Genomic DNA, 19954 nt, shown 5'->3' with positions numbered 1-19954 from the left:
ATTGACTGTTACTGATGCGTGGTTAATGGTAGAAAGAATCACTTATTTTGTGTAACTACATTGCAACTGTGTTTGGCTAAGTGGTCAGAAGAAGTGTTAGACCTGTCATCCTTAGGGTGGTCTTCCACCAGACATTTTGCTTTACCCCCTGTTTTGCTGATTCTTTTTGTTGGCCATTTGGACTCTGAGCACTTTGTCACGGCTAACCAATGATAAAGTGCATGTGCTTCTCCTCTAAACATGGTGACACTGGTGTATACCTGATTGGCATATTTTATCTACTATTAAGTGGTGTGGGAGGGAGAGGTGTGGCGCCGCGGCCAGGGCGACTGACTCCGGAATCTGGGGACCACGGTTCGATCCCCGGCTCCGGCGGCAGGTTAACCCAGCACCATGTGACTCTGGGCAATAGCTCGCTTAATCTTCCCGACGGCCCCCAGCGCCTAGAGACCCTTACGGGTGATTGTGCGCTTTACAAATGTGGACTTTACAAATGTGGACTTTAAGTCCCTTGTAAAGTGGTAATAAGTATACCCAGGTCCTGTGTCAAATGCTACTAGTGGACCTGTAGCACTGATTGGGTCACCCACAAAATGGATTATATATATATATAATTTATTTTAAAGGTAAGGAAAATGTAAAAAGTGGGACAATGTTCACAAGTAGAATGATTTACTCAGCTCAGGCATATGTACAGAGAGGCTGTAAAACAATTCACGACCAGGCCATAACCAATAAAGGAGCACCACTGCACATGCAAAATGATACAGAAATAAACAAACATGTGTCACCGTGCTAAGGTTGATGATGTTTTGATCCCTAACAACATGAGGGAATCACCATCAGGACACAACAATTGATGCCTGTGAGAATTGCCTGCTATTAACACAATTACACTTGGTAGGAAGCTAGACAAATTGAGTAAGGACGTAAAGAATTACGACAAAAAACTGACATACCCATATCTCGCAGACGACTATTATCAACAAGATAACCAGGGGTTCTACACAAATAAGGGCAGACAGGGTCCGCGAAGGTTTAATACCTTTTCAGACTCATTTGCAGGAAGCAGTACAGACTCTGAGACCGATAGACCCTCCACAAGCAGTGCAGAACACCAAGGTCCCCATCCTATTTTAGGGGAGGGCCAACCCAGGGACAACAGAGGCGGGGGAAGGCAACAGAATTGGCAACGACCCAAGAAATGGGGACGAACAAGATATACACAGGGAACTTCCAGAGTCAGATTTTACCAGCCGGAGACACACGGGGAGATCTCAACCAGGAGACAGACATACAGGTGGTAGTCACTGATACAGAGGGTGACACTGCAAACATGCCAACGGCCGGACCCCATGACACTCACTACCCTAACACAGAGGGCCAAACTCCTACCATGGATGTACCTGCCGTGCAGGTACATGAAAATCACCCTGTCATGGAGGACGCGCTAGCATTGATGGAGGCCGAAATATCTATTGCATTGCAAGCTAGAACTGAGGGGATACATCTGGATCCTGTTATAAATTTGTCCGACTATGAAATGACTGATGCAGAAATGGGCATTTTAACGAAAGGATTATCGTATGTACCTACAACGGCACTTGACTCATTCCAGGTTAGATTGGAATTACAAAGATTCTTTCACAAAATCAGATTAAAATACTTCTTCACCAAGAATATTTTTGCACCAAAACAGACAGCAACCAGTTTTAGGCCACCGTCCACTTTCACACCAGCTTCTTTCATGATGAGTGATAGAATACTGGCCTTTGAGAAGGTTGTCTTAGAGGATACTATGCAACTGATGGGAGAAAGAAAATACATAAAATACAATATAAGCAAAGAGGAAAAATTGGCCCTAAATGACCTTGCAAAGAATGCTGCGATAGTAATAAAGGCGGTGGACAAAGGAGGGGCGATAGTGGTCCAGAATACTCAAGACTACATCTCGGAGATTGAACAATAGCTACTTGTACAGGAGAGTTACCTTAAGGTTCCCAGAGACCCTACAAAGGAAATCAAAGCGTTGATAGAAGTAACAACCCAGGAGGAAATAGAAGAAGGATTCTTGAGCCAATATGAGCGAGACTTTCTTAACCAACAGGAACCAAGGATACCGACCATATATACCCTCCCGAAGGTACATAAAAGACTAGAGAATCCGCCGGGGAGACCTATAGTCTCGGGCTGCGGCTCAATACTTGAACCATTGAATCAATTTATTGATAATTTTTGCAACCATGGGTGCCAACCACGAAGTCCTATGTGCGGGATAGTATGCACATTATCGAGCTACTTGAGGGTCAAACTTTTGATGGCAATAAACAAATACTGGTCGCATTGGATGTATCATCGCTATACACTTCCATCCCTCAAGACAATGGAGGTGATAAGAATGACATTGGACCAGAGAAGCAGACCACATTGGATTCCGATGGAGTTCCTGATCAAACTATTGGATATACAATGAAAAAGAACTATTTTGTCTTCAAGGGACAATTTTACTATCAATGCAAGGGCGTGGCCATGGGGCGCAACATATGCGCCTAGCTTGGCAAATGTTTTCATGGACAAGTACGAGGAAGAACATTTGTATGACCTGTCCAATCCGTTTTTGTAGAAGATTGATGTATGGAAACGCTACATCGCTGATATTTTGATGATTTAGTCAGGTGATGAAGGGGAACTGGAGGAGTTCTGGATTTGGCTGAACAATAGGAGCATTGGCATACAGTTCACGATGGCCCAGAGTAGGGAGTCTATTGACTTCCTAGACCTGACCTTCCAAGCAGAAGACGGATTGTTATACAGTGATTTCTATCGTAAACCCATGGAGAGAAACACATTACTTATGTACGGTTCTCATCACCCAAGAACCCTGAGGGACAACCTGCCCTATGGGCAGTACCTTAGATTGAGGAGGAATTGCTCTAAGAGGAAAGATTTTTTTCAAGAGGCAGATGATGTGACCAGAAGATTGAAAAATCGTAGATACCCCTCAGGACTACTGAAGCGTGCTAAGAAGCGTGCATGGTACCAACCGAGAGAAGCATTACTTGAGACGAAAGAGAAGTCCAATGAACCTTGTGGCATTGTGTGTGTAACCACATACAATACCAAGAGCAATGATATACAAAAGATCATTAAAAAATACTGGAACCTGGTTCAAGGGGAATTACAAATGGTGCAACAACCCCTGTTTGCCTTCAAGAGGGGCAGAAACATAAAATACACTGTGGTGAAAGCCTTCTTGGATCCCTCGAAACAGCCCAATTTGAGAAATCTGCTAAATCTGCCACCATTAGCTGGTCACTACAAATGTGGCAACTGCAGAGCTTGTGACTACTGCCTTGAGGGCTCGAGCTTTACCCATAAAACAAGAACATTTAAACTGACACCTTTTACAAACTGCAATAGCACACAGGGCATTTATGCCATCATATGCCCATGTGCTCTGACATACGTGGGACAGACAAAACAGAAGGTAAAGACCAGAATTTTACAGCACATGAGTAGGATTAGGTGCAACACCGTGGGTGCCCCGCTGGTAGAACACTTTAGCACCCACTGCCATACATCAGAAGACATCAGGTGGAGGGTCTTAGAGAAAATAACACCTAGTGCAAGAGGTGGATCTGATACCAAATAACTCAATTACAAGGAGTGTAGGTGGATATACACCCTCAATACGGTACAGGAGGGGTTGAATGAACGAGAGGAGACAGCTAAGCAAATGGGACAGCTCTAATCATATAGGCTCACAACCTCACTTTCCTGTATCTGAATTGAACTCCACTTATGTTGTGGACTTGGTGCGCTTCTTTGCGCATATTCAAGTGTCTACATACTATGAAAATGAAATACTGTATAATATATTGTAAGTCTGTATTATATGATGATGGTATCGCGAAATATTTCATCTGCATGATTAGTATTCCATATGACTACCATTCAGTTGTTTATATTGTGTGTAAATATTTGTCACATTTAACCCCCGTCTTTCAAGTTATATGCAAAGATACTCTGCCATAATTAATATGCAAAGATACCTTATCACCATCAATATGACCCAATCCACATCCCAACTAGCTAGTATAAACTTTTGATGGCTTCTTGTGAACAGAGCGTAACTCGTTCTGTTTCCTAGCAACCCAACAACGCTTGCATGCAAATCAACGCCTGCGTACAACAGCGTCCTCGAGGGGATTGAATCCATTGCCTAGCAACTAAACAACGCTTGCGTGTACCAGCACGTACCTCGATCTGTTGCCTAGTAACAAGATAACGCTTGCGTGCAACAGCGTCCTTGAGGTTAGTTAACTTGCACCAATCGGCTCGGTCCATACTGGATTGCCGATCGCACGGTGCGTGAGCGAGCGTATGGAAACAGATCTCGCTCTTGGATCTAGAGAATGCATTTACTGTAGTAGGTGAGACTGCCTTGATGTTTTTTTGAACATCAGCTCGCTAACATCGTTTTTAATGCATAGAAAACCATGCTGACTACGCAACTCTTTCCTTCACAGATCATCCGATTAATACGGCGACCTGAGTCTCAAGGAGCAATAAAACCATTTCAAGCTCTCGGAGGTCCCCTTCAGAAATCATTGCGGGAACCACCAGTTTCAACTACTGGGTGAGTTTACACTCACTAATGTGTGGAATATGTTCACCATGATTAGGGACAGAGCGGATTAGCTCCAATAGATATATTTTAATGCTCATCATACGCTCATTTAATCCTACAGATTTGAAAGTCCACTACGCCTGAAATAACTTCCACAGCAATAACCCAGGGTTTAAACTCACGAAGGCCCATTGGTGAGTGCTCAAGTATTGAATGTCACTACTAATCTCTGCTGCAGACTCTTTGAGGCTCTCACTCTTGTGACCAGCGGCTGGGCTTGGCTCCGCCATATCCTTCGTGAAATCGACCGGCCGGGCTTGGCTCCGCCGGTCGAACTACATTTCCCAGCAGCCTCCAGGGGGAATTGACGCTAGTATCCAGCGCGCCAGGAGGCGCATAAAGCACCGGCAGGGGCCGAGTTTCCCCGTTGTTCCACTAATCTCTGCTGCAGACTCTTTGAGGCTCTGACTCTTGTGACCAGCGGCCGGGCTTGGCTCCGCCATATCCTTCGTGAAATCCACCGGCCGGGCTTGGCTCCGCCGGTCGAACTACATTTCCCAGCAGCCTCCAGGGGGAATTGACGCCAGTATCCAGCGCGCCAGGAGGCGCATAAAGCACCGGCAGGGGCAGAGTTTCCCCGTTGTTCCACTAATCTCTGCTGCAGACTCTTTGAGGCTCTCACTCTTGTGACCAGCGGCCAGGCTTGGCTCCGCCATATCCTTCGTGAAATCGACCGGCCGGGCTTGGCTCCGCCGGTCGAACTACATTTCCCAGCAGCCTCCAGGGGGAATAGATACCAGTATCCAGCGCGCCAGGAGGCGCATAAAGCACCGGCAGGGGCAGAGTTTCCCCGTTGTTCCACTAATCTCTGCTGCAGACTCTTTGAGGCTCTCACTCTTGTGACCAGCGGCCGGCTTGGCTCCGCCATATCCTTCGTGAAATCGACCGGCCGGGCTTGGCTCCGCCGGTCGAACTACATTTCCCAGCAGCCTCCAGGGGGAATTGACGCTAGTATCCAACGCGCGAGGAGGCACATAAAGCACCGGCAGGGGCCGAGTTTCCCCGTTGTTCCACTAATCTCTGCTGCAGACTCTTTGAGGCTCTCACTCTTGTGACCAGCGGCCGGGCTTGGCTCCGCCATATCCTTCGTGAAATCGACCGGCCGGGCTTGGCTCCGCCGGTCGAACTACATTTCCCAGCAGCCTCCAGGGGGAATTGACGCCAGTATCCAGCGCGCCAGGAGGCGCATAAAGCACCGGCAGGTCCCTCGTCCCGCGAGGACGCGCGCGGGACGCGCCGGACTAAGCCTGGACAAATGTGCCTCTGTGGCCCTCAGTGGCTGAAGTAGGCTGGGCTGGGCCCTTATACTTATGGGAGCCATTCTGCTGTGTTTGCTGACGCTGGGAGACCCTTTGAGGCAGTTAGAAGAACAAGCCTACCTGGACTTTGCCATCCGCATCTCTGCCCTCCCGCCTCCCGCTGCCGGACTCTAAAACCATCTCGGAGTCGGGCTGCCGAGCGGAGCGCGGTGCAGGGTAGAAACTACTCTTCCCAGCAGCCTCTGCGGCGCTAGCCGCGTCAATCGCGCGCCAGGAGGCGCTTAAATTAGCAGTAACCCCCGTCTCGCGGGACGCCGGGCGAAGCCCGGGCAAAGGGCGGGCCGTCTGAGGCCGTACGAGGTCGGACAAGGTTGGGTTGGGCCAGGGACCCTGCCCTATTTTGTATGTCCTGTATTGGATCTAGTGTCTCAGGCCCCTCGAAAACCAGGTAAATGTACATATTTTTGTCATTTTTGAGCTACAACATTTTGTATTAAGTTCTTAGTTTTCTCGTGCTAATGCCTGGTAAAAAGCTTACCCCAGTTACAAACACCATGGAGAACTATCTCGTCCAAGTTGCAACGAAAATAAACAGTGATAGAAGGTCTTCTCTGGGACTAGAATCACCTATACTACCCTCATTGGCAGACAAAGAGAATGAGAACTCATTTGCTGTATTAAATAACAGCCTCTCGGGGGCGGCACATGACTCTCTCCAGGACACAATTACCATTCAGCCAAGTGGCATAGTGGCCAGCACTGAAGAAAACAGTGACATTGAAGCTGTGACTCTGATTTCTTCAAATAGTGAGTCTACTATCCCCAATGCCGTCCCTATTCCTGCCCCGAGGGTTTCAGGGGGCAAAAGAAAAGCCATACAAAAACGTGGGGGACTAAGGTCAGCTAAAAACAAAGTTGCAACGCCACCAAGGAAAACATCTGACAAAGAGGAGGAAGATTTGACTGGGGAAACCTATGTGACCCTTTCTGATGACCTACTTCAGAAACTTTGCTGCTTGATGGACACAAAAATTAAAGGGATGGTTAAACCCCTGATAAGTAAAATAGACAAATTATCTGCCGAGGTAAGCAAATTGGAAGGCTTATTAGGAAAAACTCTGGAGGAAGTGGGTAAACTACCAGAAGTCATTATATCGAGTGTCCAGCCATTGGTGAGCGAAATCCAATCCTGTAAATCTAGTGGTCTGACTCCCGCTGTTGTGTTAAACCCTCCGACGACTTCATTGACAAATCCATCTGATAGGCCCTCCGGAGATGCACCCACTGCTTCTCTTAATGTTGAACCTAACAACTCGAAAGGGTCATTCGAGCTAGTAGTGGAAGCTACGCCATTAGTTCTTGTTCTCGCAAATGTTCCCCCATTGGCTCCAGGCGACGTTGAATCAACATCATCACTATTAAATAAATCTCTATCATGGCTAACTAACAATATGGCCATATCTTCCTGGGGCAAACAGCAACTATCTGAAGAGTTGGTAAATGCTAGAAGGGTTGAGTGGATTGGGAACAGGGTAAAAAAATTCAAGGGGGACTGTGTCGTGCTCAACTTTTCTGACCCTGAGGTTTTGCCGAACATCTTGCCTAACATCAATCCACCACAGAAAAGATCCACCCCAATTGTTCCATTGACCCTGGATTTCTTTTATCCTCGGAAAGGTAGGGGCCCCAATTGTAGCACTCTAAGAACAAAATGGAACGTTGTAACCAAGAGGGGCAGCAAGAATCCTGATTTTGCCGAGTGGGGCTTAGGACTGGAAAACAGATTTTCTGCTCTCTCCAACTTAGATGCATGTGATTGACAACCATTCAACTCCACCCCTTTGTTGCAAACTTCTTTGGCTGTATGCACAATAGAGGTGCCTAGTTGTTCATCAGGCACACAAAATGCGATACCCAACCTTGAATCCACAGCAGGACTAACTACAGCAAATACAAATACAAATGTTAATGGTATTAATGATGCAATGCTGAATGGGGCAGGTCATAGTTGTCATCCAATTGGGGTAAATGCCACCGGGAACTTATTGTCTTGGAATATTGCTGGGCTTTGTTCCAAAATGGATTGTGGTGAATGGTTCGGGTTTGTCAGTCTATATGATGTCTGTATTTTTCAAGAGACTTGGGCCGTTGATCCTGTTTTTGCGTTGGGCTACTTGAATTTCCATGTTCCGGCCACTAAGGGTTCAAAAGGGCGTCCGATGGGGGGACTCACCATATGGGTTCGTCAGTCTCTTAAGATCGTAGTGAGTAATATGGAGCTTCACCAAAAAGATATACAGCTCATTCGACTTAAGGGTAACCCATCCACCTCTATTGATATTTATAATGTATACGCCAGAGGTGGAAGTGCAGGAAAATCTGAGGTCCTTCTGTCTTTGTATAATCTGCTAGAAACTTATTCATCTGGGAATAACATTCTAATAGCAGGCGACCTAAATCGCTCTTTTGAACCACTAGACACAGGTGAGGCATATTTAGGCACGGAAGAGGATAGGATCTGGGATATCTCTGCACTTAATGCAACCCCAATAACACGCTGGACTGAGGACATCCTAGGTCTAAACGCTATGTGCCTCGAACATGGGTTAAGGGCCTTGAATGGTCGGACAAAGTCTGACAGACCACCAGCTATGACTTTTGACAATGGGAGAAATAAGAGCCGCATTGACTACGTCATAAGTAGTATGTCCCTATGGCCAACCGTTATTGATATGGTTGTTTTGGTAAGGCTTGAGAGCGATCACAACCCTTTATGCGTTCTCCACAAATGGTGGCTATCTGATGTTCTTGTTCCAAGTAAATGTGTTGAACCCATACCACCGTTGACTGTCCCTACCAATGATTTGCGCAGGCTGCGGTGGTCAAGCGTTAGAACAGATCCGCTGGTTTTGGAAAAAATAAGCATGGCCACTGATAAGGCTATATTGGCCCTTGAGGTAGAGGCTGGGCATCCTCCTAGTCAAAACAATATCACCAAGGTCCATGAAGATCTCTTTAAAGAAATCAAATGCCATTTCTTAAAACCGGCAAATAAAAAGAAGTTCTGTGCTTATAGGCCTGCTAAATGGTATAACCAGGACTGCAGGGGGGCAAGGGCCTCCTTGGGTGCTGCAATCAAGAATAAAAACCTGGGGGCCATTAGATCAGCCAGGAATCAATACAAACACTCCATAGCCAAAGCGAAGAAAGACTGGGATGAAGCCCACTGGAACAAGCTAAAGAGTGCAAGCGACCAAAATCACTCCAGGTTATTCTGGCATATAGTTAAATGGGGACACGATAGGCTCGAAGACGCCAGCACCAACAATGTCCCCCAGGATGCCTGGGTACAATTTTTTAGTGGACAGTATGCCGCCAGAGATCTGGCTGTAGACAGTCGATGCCTGCCCTCTTCTCTGGCAGAAGAAGATATTTTTATGCAGTGCGAAATACTGACTGCTCTCAAAACTGTTCAAAGTGGCCGCGCCCCTGGTATTGACGGGGTTCCAGCAGATGTCTTTCTGAATGATACCGCAAGATGGTGCAAATACATCCACCTGTTAATAAATCATAATGCCAGAGGTGCAGATATCCCAGCAACCTGGCGGGGTGCTGTTATCATCCCGGTATATAAGAAAGGAGATCGCTCTCAGCCTGGTAATTACCGCCCTATCAGTTTAATAGACACTATTCAAAAAATAGTGGGGCGAGTAATTGTTAATAGGTTGCTCGATTGGGCTGAGGATAACAACATTTTATCCCCCTATCAGGCTGGATTTCGCAGGGCAACCAGCACTGTGGATCAAGTCTTCCGGTTTCAACTGATCCAGTGGAGGGCCGTGGTGCTAGGCGGAGGCAGCCTGTACGCAGCATTTGTTGATTTGCAGGCTGCCTTCGACTTGGTACCTAGGGCAAAACTGTGGGAGGTTCTTGTGACTCTTGGGGTCCCTGGGAACCTGCTGACCTTAATCATGCGACTGCATGAGGGCAATTATGCCAAAATACGCTGGGGTGGGTATGGAAATGACACCGCCGAATTTCCAGTTGAGTGTGGGGTTCGTCAAGGGTGCACAATGGCCCCTACTTTGTTTACCCTTTTTATTAACGGGGTTGTCTCCCGCATGCAATCCCAGGCAGTGGATGCCCCCTTTCTCGCAGGTGAAAAAGTTCCAATTTTAATGTTCGCCGATGATACCTTAATTTTATCTAAAACCCCAGCTGGGTTGCAAAAGGCACTGGCAATATTTGATGAATTTTGTGTAGACCACGGACTGGAGGTGAACGGGTCTAAAACAAAACTCATGGCTTTTAACCCACACAGAAATTTTAAATCCAAAATCTCCATGAGTGGTCGTATCCTGGAGGTTGTAAAATCTTTTACCTACCTGGGGATCCTCATCTCAAATGACAATAGGTGGCAGCAACATCTTAACATAGCTACACTAAGGCATAAGCAACTAGCTGGCACTATCATCAAAGAACACAGGAAATCCCTCACTAAACCTATCAAACCACCGTTGATAATATACGAGGCAAAAGCAATTGGGTCTGCTTTGTACGGTGCGGAGTTATGGGGGCACGAAAATCTCCAGGAACTCCAAATAACAGAAAATAAATTTCTAAGGTCGTTGACAGGCACCCCTCAGAGCAGCCCGCTATTGCCACTGCGGTATGAGTTAGGAAGGAGAGAGATTTCTGATAAGGCCAAACTACGCCCGATTTTATACTGGCGTAGGCTATGGACTACGCCAGAGCTCTCCCACTACGCGGATGGGTTCAAAGATGTTGTTAAAACCGATTGCTATAATAAAATCAAATGGTTTAAATCATTAAAAATTGCATTGTTCGAACTAGGACTTAATGCTTTATGGACTGATCCAGCTGGGGCTTTATTTCCCTCCAAGTCTACTTTAAAAAATATTTTTGGGGAACACGTTGTTAACAAGAGTACAATTAGCACTAACAGTGGGTCTATGACGACCAGTTTCCTAGAGATTAAGTTGCACCCACTTTATGAAAGGTATTGGGACTACATAACGAACCCCATGGACAGAAAATTGCTTTTCCAAGTGAGGGTTGGTTCCCTCCCCCTTCGTAACTTAACATCTAAGTGGAAATCTGGGAGTGTAGCAACCTGTCCAGTCTGTGGGGTAGGAAACGAGACTCTTGGTCACTTCCTGTTCTCTTGCCCAATATATTCTGCACCACGGCGAGCTTGGCTGGCTCCCATGTGCAGGAACTTAGGCACAAAAAGTAGCATGGTAGCGCTGCGCATTGTAAGATCTACATCTGTAAATTGGATCATAATTGCTACAGCAAAGTACCTGGGGTGGGCGTGGGTTATAAGGCAGAGATTGTTGGTAGGTTAACCACTCATTGCCTAGCTGATCAGAGAATGTAAGACACACGTCTATTCTCTGTAATAATTTAATAATAATCCAGAGACTGCTAGACTAATGTTTATTCTCTGTAAATGTTTATTTAGTTGATCAGAGACTGCTAGACGCGTGCCTATTCTCGGTAAATGCACAAACACTCACTTAATGTATCATCGGTATGAATTTTATGGCAAGAAATTTTATGGATTCTTTTTTAATTGCCTTTGTGACTACTATCTTGGCATTTTTTAACAATGAACTTGCACCTGTGATTTTGATGAGTAATAGTTTTTAAATTTGTGCCGTGTGCTTATGTCTAAATGACTCTGTAAATTTAATTGTTTTTTATTACATGTTTGTACGTCTGCTTTTATGAGTAATACTCGAATAAAGCACTTTTTGAATTGAATTGAATTGAATTGAACTTATATTTTTTATTGGACAATTGTTTTTCTTTTAATTTTCGTTTTGTTCAGCTTGATAGCCTTTTATTTGACATTCATGCTCATATAGACATTGACTTGTTCATTAACATTGGAACTCTGACTCACGCTATCCAATCGTCCTATTTTATATATTTTAAGCTGTTAAATATTATTCTTCTTATTGGCACTGTGTTCTGACTTCGTCTTGGATATAAGTCTAAGGATGACTGCTAAAAAGTTACGCTCTGGGAGACTCTTGGGGGGAAGGTCATGTGTTAAAACAAGATCTAACCCCCTTAGAAACAAGGAGTCAAAAAATCCCCAAATAAAGGGTCAATGCCAGCTGTTCCAGTTATGGGAAAAGTCTTCGGATAAAGATCTGTTGAAGGAGGTTGACCCTGATGAAATTATTTTAAATGAGAACCTAGGGGTAGCTCTTTCTCTTGGCGCAGACCCTGTGGTTATTAAGAAGAATCTAGCTTTGATAGAAAAACTGAGTCCCGATTTACAATCTGGTGAGGAGTTCAATTTAAACCCGGGAGAAAGCTCCTGCGCTGCTAATGTGATTGTTGCCAGAATAGAGAATGTGCTTCAAAACAATGTCCCCTTAAAGATTGATTCGTATTTGTCTAATGATTTGGTGGGACGTACCCAGCCAAAGGAGGCATATAATGTTGACTCCTTAGGGCTGGATATTGACTTGGAGTTGTGTGGTCGTTACCTAGCAGAAGGTTCACTTAAATTATTTGAAGCCACTAAGACCCCGATTGGCATTATTCCTTCCGGCTTACAGCTTTATAGTAGCACCCCCTCCCTTAAATCACAAGAATCACCAACACAGTCTAACCTTTCTAAAAGCCCTATGCTTAATATTTCAGGTATTGATCCTATTATACCACCAGGCTTGGATAGACTTAAAAACTTATTTCAGAGTCATTAATTGTTCTGGAACATTTGTTGTCTTCGATATTACGATTATTAAGTAAATTTGTGGGGAGCTCTGACTGTGTTTTGGATTACGTCACCCAAATATTAAAGGCTCTTTTGCTTAGAATTCCAGAGAAGACATTGGAAGCAGATCCTAGAGTGGGGGCGCAGGAACCGATGTCCTCTGGTGCTTCTCCTTCCGGAAATAATCCTTTGTACAGGCCTTATAATTCTGATCAAATTATTTCGGGGGTTACAACCAGAAGTGAGCCTCCTCTAGTCCCTAAATCTTCAGCTTATAATTGTATAAGGGATTCTGATCTTGAAATTGTAGAAGAAGACGGGGTTTCAGCAGATCATAAACTTGATAAAGCGCTCTTCCCAATTTTCATGCCAGAATCCAAGGGGACTGAGAAGGAAGAAAAAGAAATAATAGGGATGCACAAAAGGTGTAGAGGAAAAAAGAGAAAACCAATTCGCAGATATAGGAAAAAAGGGTGAGACAAATAATATTTGAGAATTCCCAAGAACAGGCAACTGTTTTACCTAGTACGGAAGAGCCTGGTAAGGGGTCCTCGAAGCAAGATTCTAATATTTGTATCCCCGATATCCAAGTACCCTCTGCAGAATGTAATAAAACTTTCCCCACTTGTGCCATTTCTACTATAGGAGGACCACCCCCTGAGGGGGGGAGAGCTTTGAGTCTCCTCCCAAAAATAGAAGAGACAAAGATAACATTGATTGTCCCAGTTGTCCTTAATCCAGCTGCTCCTATTTTTCATTCCCTGGTGGAAGGTACAATCTGTTCGCAAGAACTACGTGGAAAAATTACGGAAGATTCGGTAGATACATTGATTCTTTATTTTCTTCCGTTGTTTGACCACGATGTGGCATTAAATAGAACATGGTTACTTAAATGTTTTAGAGATATAGAGAGTCTAAAATTAATTCAATCAAATGATATTGATTTGGTTTCTATGTCAAGAATTGATAATACATCTCATACTAGGGTAACGTTCTATTCTAAGCTAATAGTGAACCTCATCTTGAATCAGGCTGAAAACTTCCAGAGTCGAGGAATTGATGTGATACCAGTTTTGGCGAATGGTGGAGATAGATTTTGCAAAAATAGACCTTTTCAACGGGGACTGGGACAAGCAGGTCACCCCCCTCTTTATGAGGAATTAAAAATATGTGTATTAAAAACTAAACGGCTAGTGTCCCATGTAATTCCTGCCCCGCAAAATATTGACAGCACTTCAAGAGAGGATAACCAACAATGGAATTGGCTTCCTGGGGCTCTGTTAAGTAAATCAAAAGATAACCCAAAGCTATTACCTAACCTTTAGCAGCAGCTTAACAATTCTCTCCTGGAATGCTGCGGGGTTCAATAATAGTCCTGAAAAACTACAATATCTTCTTGCATTGAACCCCGACGTGATCTGTATCCAAGAGACCTGGTGCACAGATAGAATTGATATGGGGAGGGACTATTTTGTGCTTGATGTCGCAGCCTCCCCCTCTAAGAGGGGGCATGCAAAAGGAGGAATTGCGTGCCTTCTCTCGAATAGAATAGATTGGAACTTCTCCCATTATGTGGATCAGAGTAATCTTTTTCAGGCGGTCTCCCTTAGTAGCTTTGGTAGTGGGGAAAATAAAAACCCACTGGTTATAATAAATGCTTATATCCCTCCTGAGGAATGTTACAACAATGTATTAAAGAAAGTTTTTAATTTTATTGAAAAGATAAAGCAGACAATAATTACCCCTCAGGTGCTGTTGGTGGGGGATTTTAATTGTAAAGTTTCTAATTATAGTTTAGAGCTTTTCAGAAATATAGCCAAAGAGGAAGCCCTTGTGATTCCTCAAGCTCTTTTTCCTGATAAAATTAAAACTAACAAAAGAGGGAAAATGCTGCTGGATGAATTGTTTCTTATGGAGGGGCTAATAGTGAATGAAAGGCTCACCTCTGATGTCCCAGCAAAATATACCCATAAATCCAGCACAAGTGAGTCCATTTTGGACTATGTAATCACAGACTACCATACCTTCTCACTACTCGGAGATCTGGTAGTTTCAGAGAATATATTCAGTGATCATAGGTTGATAACTTTAAACCTTTTAATACACCCGCCTAAATCTGACCCGTGGTCACTCAATGGTGATGTGGTTAATTTTCACAAGAAGTCTGGAAGATGTTTTTGGGACTCTAAAGCCATAAAGGGCCTGGGACGTATCCTTGAGAAAACTTTGTTAAATAACTGGAAAGGGTCTGAATTAATCCTTTTTGAGGACTTTATGAAGAAGATTACTTTGGCTTGTAAAAAATCACATTTGACGCCAAAAAAGATCCTCCCCCCAAGTTCGATTACTCTCCTCAACAAGGAAATAAATAAGTTAGTGCGGGAGCAATATCTGTGCAGATCATCTGAAAGGCTCCGCAAAATTGATTGTTTAAAAAGAAGGAGAAGTAGGATTAAGAAAAAGATTAAAAAAGAAAAAGAGGATTCTCTATGGATAAGTTTACGGGAGGCAGTGGTCCATGGCAAAGCCAGACAGTTTTGGTCTCTTATTGGGGAGGGTTGTGGTGCAAGAGTTGGTCCCCGCCCAATTCCTATTTCTGAATCGTCCTGGGTCAATTATATCTCCACTTTATATGCTATGAATGGGCAGTTGGTGGAACTCAGGGGCCTCAGTACTGAATCTGATTCCCCAATAGAGTCCCCCTCTGAAAGAACAATTGAACAGGCGATTATGGACATGCGTACTTCAGGAGCCATGGGACCAGATGAACTCCCGATTTCGGTCTTGAAGCAGGAACCAGTATTATGGAGTAAAATGCTGTTTCCTGTCTTCAGATTTTGCTTTAACAAGAAAATTATCCCCTCTTCTTGGAAAGGGAGTATACTGGTGCCACTGTTCAAAAAAGGCGATAGAGATATTCCTAAGAATTATCGTCAAATAGCCCTCCTCGATGCAATTGGAAAAGTTTTTACCAAATGTCTGTTATCCTTAATTAATGATTGGGTCGATGCGAACCATATTTTAACCCTAGAACAGACTGGCTTCCGCAAAGGGCACGGCACCCTAGATAACCTTACTGCACTTCAGATTATCTCTGATAAATATGTTAGGGTTCGTGGGGGATATGTGTACACGGCATTTATTGACTTCTCTACAGCATTTGATAAAGTGGATCGTTCCTTGCTGTGGAGAAAGTTGTCTGTCATGGGCATGCCTCCCCATTTGCTTGATCTGGTGCAGATTTTACATACTGATACATAGTGTCGTGTTCTGCAAGGTGGAGAAAGGGGATTATCACGTGTCATTCCAGAGTTAATGGATTAAAACAAGGCTGCCTTCTGGCCCCACTGCTTTTTTCACTGTTTATCGCAGATCTTCCTGCATCTGTCTCCTCAAGTATTGGTATAGCCCCGGTAGTAGGGGGAACCCCTATTTCCTGCTTGTTATACGCTTGTTATAATACTGGATTTAACTCCTAAAGGGTTGGCCAATCGTCTTCGTGCACTACATCTTTTTGCCGAAGCCCATTTTCTGAGGATAAATACAACAAAAAGCAAAATTATGTGTATTGCAGGGAGAAAAAAGTTAAAATATAAGAACTTTGAGTGGACAGTTGGTGGCCAAAAATTGGAGGTGTTAAAGACTTATGTTTTTTTTAGGGAAAATCATTTCCAATAATTTGAGTGATAAGCCCCATATTGATAACAATACCCGTAAAGCCCTATCCCAGGGAAAAGGCTTGAGTGGGTTATATTCAGCTATGGGGAAAAGACACTTCAATTGCTTACTGGAAGTCTTCAGGGCAAAAATCCCTTCTTCCCTTTTGTATGGATTGGAATTAGTTGACCTAAGGCAATGGGATTTTTTACATTCTGTAGAAGGGAAGTTGTTAAAATCTTTATCTTCTCTTAATACCGCTTGTTCAGTAGCTGCCTGCAGACTTGAATATGGCCTTCGCAGTAGTTGGGTGCAGGGCCTTGCAGCTATAGTACGGTGGGTTGCCAGCTTAGCTAGAGGAGAAATGGGTTCACCTAGAAATCTTATGAAGGTTGAACTGCTGGGCAGCTTAAATGAGTATTCGCAAATTGTTAAAAATTTTAGAAAGGCGGCTGTCCTTCTCCAATTGGAAGAGAGCACACTTTTTACTGTTTCTGCTGCACAGTTAAAAACGATTTTGAAAAAGGCATCCTGGGAGCTTAGTTTTAAAATGGATAAGGAGGCTATGTATCTCCAAAAGGGAGCTAACCATCTTACTGACTCGTATGTTAGTAAAGTTATGCAACCCTATGTCGCCTGGAATTTACCACATGGTATTCGGCGATTTTGGTTCCTCCTAAGACAGGATTTGTTGCCATTAAACAATCTATTGGCAAAGTGGTATGGTACTCCTGCAATTTGTAACTTTTGCAACTTATCCACCCAGGACCGCTTGCATGTTCTCTTCATATGCCCTGTGTTAGACCTGTCTGGATTTTTTTCGCAGTCCCTCCTCATTATTATTTATTTTGTCCCCTTTTTGCCCCTCATACCCTTAATATTTTTCTGTCTACTATTTTTTTAGGTGTTGGTCAAGGGGATAGGTGTTCTTTCTTCCCCCCATAATCTTTTACCTCAGGCCCAGAGGCCTGTTCTGACAGGAAAGTTGGCACCACCTAAAATGGTGGCCACCAACTGCCCCAACTGTCGCACCTAGAACTTGGCCATAGCTTAACATAGGGCATTCCAGAACCTTCTGGTCCATGCTGGACCATTGAAGGGCAGCCTATAAAAGGCGGAATGCGGGGCAGCCATTTTGTCTACCTGTGGAAGTCAGCTGGAGGACAGGTGGTAGCTGAGGGTGGGAAGAGGTTGGACTCAGGGTTGACCTCTTGAACTGGGAGGCTGCTTTACTGGTTTAACCCACTATTCCCCTGTTGGTTACTTGTCTTGGCCCCGCTGTGGGAAGTTGCTGGAGACCCTGGGCGCCTAGCTTGCCCCCCTTTCTAACTAATAGTGGGGAAGCCCATAGGAGAAGGAGACTGCAGCGCTGCGGAGCGCAGTCCTCTGCCCGGAGACTGGTAATTGAGTTGGACTGTCCCCTGGTCCCTGATTCCCTGGAGCGTCACCTCTCACCTGCTGTGGTGGAGCGCCACTGAGGAGAGCAGAAGCCAGGAGAAAACGGGCTGTTCCGCCCTTCTAAACCCCCAAGTTGGTACTGGGCGAGCGGCGCCGTTGTGGAGCCGAATTTGTGTGCCCTGTGGTGAGAAGCAGACCGGGGAAAGCCCTTGTCAAGTGCCCAGTGGAAGAGCAGCGTCAGACAATCAGCGCGGTCTCAGGAGGTGAAACACTTCTCTTTCGCGCATGCCCAGTGGCACTGTCAGGGTCCGTGAGGCGGAGTTGGATTAGTGCAGGCGGGAGCGAGGGAAGCGTCGCGCATGTCTGGAGGATCAGCGCGACCCCTTCCAGAGCGAGGAGAGCGTCGCGCATGACTGGAGGATCAGCGCGACCCCTTCCAGTGTGAGGAGAGACGCTGAGAGTCCCTCGGCGGTCGCTACACAGAGGAGCTTCTCTCCACCCGGCTCGAGCGCCCTGCGGTGAAGTGAGCGCGAGCGGGTAGGGAGATCTCTGAAACCCCCATCGGCCCCCTTTCTGAAATCAGCCTGAAACCCCCAGCGGCCCCCTTCCTTCTGAAGAGTATTAGCGGGAGCGGAGCAGCGCGACCCCTTCCCAGCGCCTGTGTAACCCTGTGTGGCGGGCTGGTGAGGAGGCGGCGCTGAAAAAGAGACCATCAGCGGTGAGCTCCAGCTTCCAACGCTGCATCACAAGTAAGGTGGGGGATCTGGGTTAGTAGAGACTGGACCACAAGAAAGGAAGGTCCTACAACTAAATTACTGTGAACAAGTCCCTAGTGTGAGTTCAGGGACAGGTTTAACGATACTGTGGTCTTGAGACTGGGGGGAAATCTCCCAAAGTACTTAACCTTTACAAGAAAGCCTCCCTGGTTACTGAGGCAAGATAAAATTGCCAGATTGATGAACTGAGTAATATTGCTGGTTATGATGTTTGCTTTCATTACAGAGGGGGACAAGTGAAGAAACTAGATAACAGTAGTGATAGAAGCCAAAGTTAATTAAGGTTGCTGTCTGATGCCATGTTCTTTTGACCATAGCTCTTAAAGCAGGTTCACACTCCTGAAGGTGGCACTACTGATGTTCATGATATCCAAATGTAATGAAAGTTACTGCTGATTAGTTTATTATTAATTCAATAATATCTTCTTGTGCTTATATTGTATGATAGTTTTCTCTCCCAAAACTCTAGTGGATTGCTCTTCACTTGATTTATTGTAAAGTACTGAACTGTAAATGCTAAACGTATAAGAGAACAGAGTATATTATTTTTATAAAACAGTACTTATTTTTCCACATTTTTGGTGTAGCGTTTTCTTTTGTGTGATATTGCGTGGTTTTACTTTTGGGTGGTCTGTAACCTTAACACTGTGCCTCTTAAGTATATGTCTTGCCCTAGGCCAGGCTACCCCAGTTCCAACATTTGGTGCCTAGCGGTGGGATCGCTGACTTGGTTGCAGCTACTCACTAGTAAATCAACGCAATACACTAACCTACACCAGGAGTTTTCTCCTTGCGGCCCTCCTAATTTACATTTTTGTTTTTTCTAAATTTATTTCTGGTGGTGGGTGGAGGTTGACCCCAGGACACTTTTGGTTACTTCCTGTGTGAAAAGTTTATACTCTAGTAAAAATGGAGATAAATGTGGAAGAGCTGGATAACTATACTGTGACCCAACTAAAGGACTGGTGTCAGCAGCAAAGTGTGTTTTTCAAAAAGGGTGCCAAGAAAGGCGAGCTGCTGACAAGCATACGGGCATGGGTGGAGGCTCATTCCGGGGAGGTACCAGTATCAGAGGGGAGTGACAGGGACACTGTCGTTGAGACTGCAATGCTGTACCAAGCGGAGGGGGGAAATCTACTGACAGGTTCCAGGACACCTCCCAGGGTGGGCAGCAGCGTCTCGGAGAAGGGTTTAACTGAAGCCGAGCTAGAAGATAGGAGGGAGGAGAGAAGGATGAAGCTAGAATTAGCTAGGATGGATATGGAAAGGGAGGAAAGGAGGTTAGCTCATGAGCGAACCATCAAGGAGATGGACTTACAAGCTCTCATCCGTAGGTCTCCCAATCCAGACAATGGTGGCAGCGAAAAGAAAATGGACACCAGGGAATCCAGACCCTATTTACCTAAAGATGTCATTGCTA

This window comes from Lissotriton helveticus, chromosome 9 (genome assembly GCF_964261635.1).
Source record: "Lissotriton helveticus chromosome 9, aLisHel1.1, whole genome shotgun sequence".
NCBI classification, from domain to species: Eukaryota; Metazoa; Chordata; class Amphibia; order Caudata; family Salamandridae; genus Lissotriton; species Lissotriton helveticus.
The sequence above is the reverse complement of the archived record's forward strand: the minus strand, read 5'-3'. Positions refer to the sequence as shown.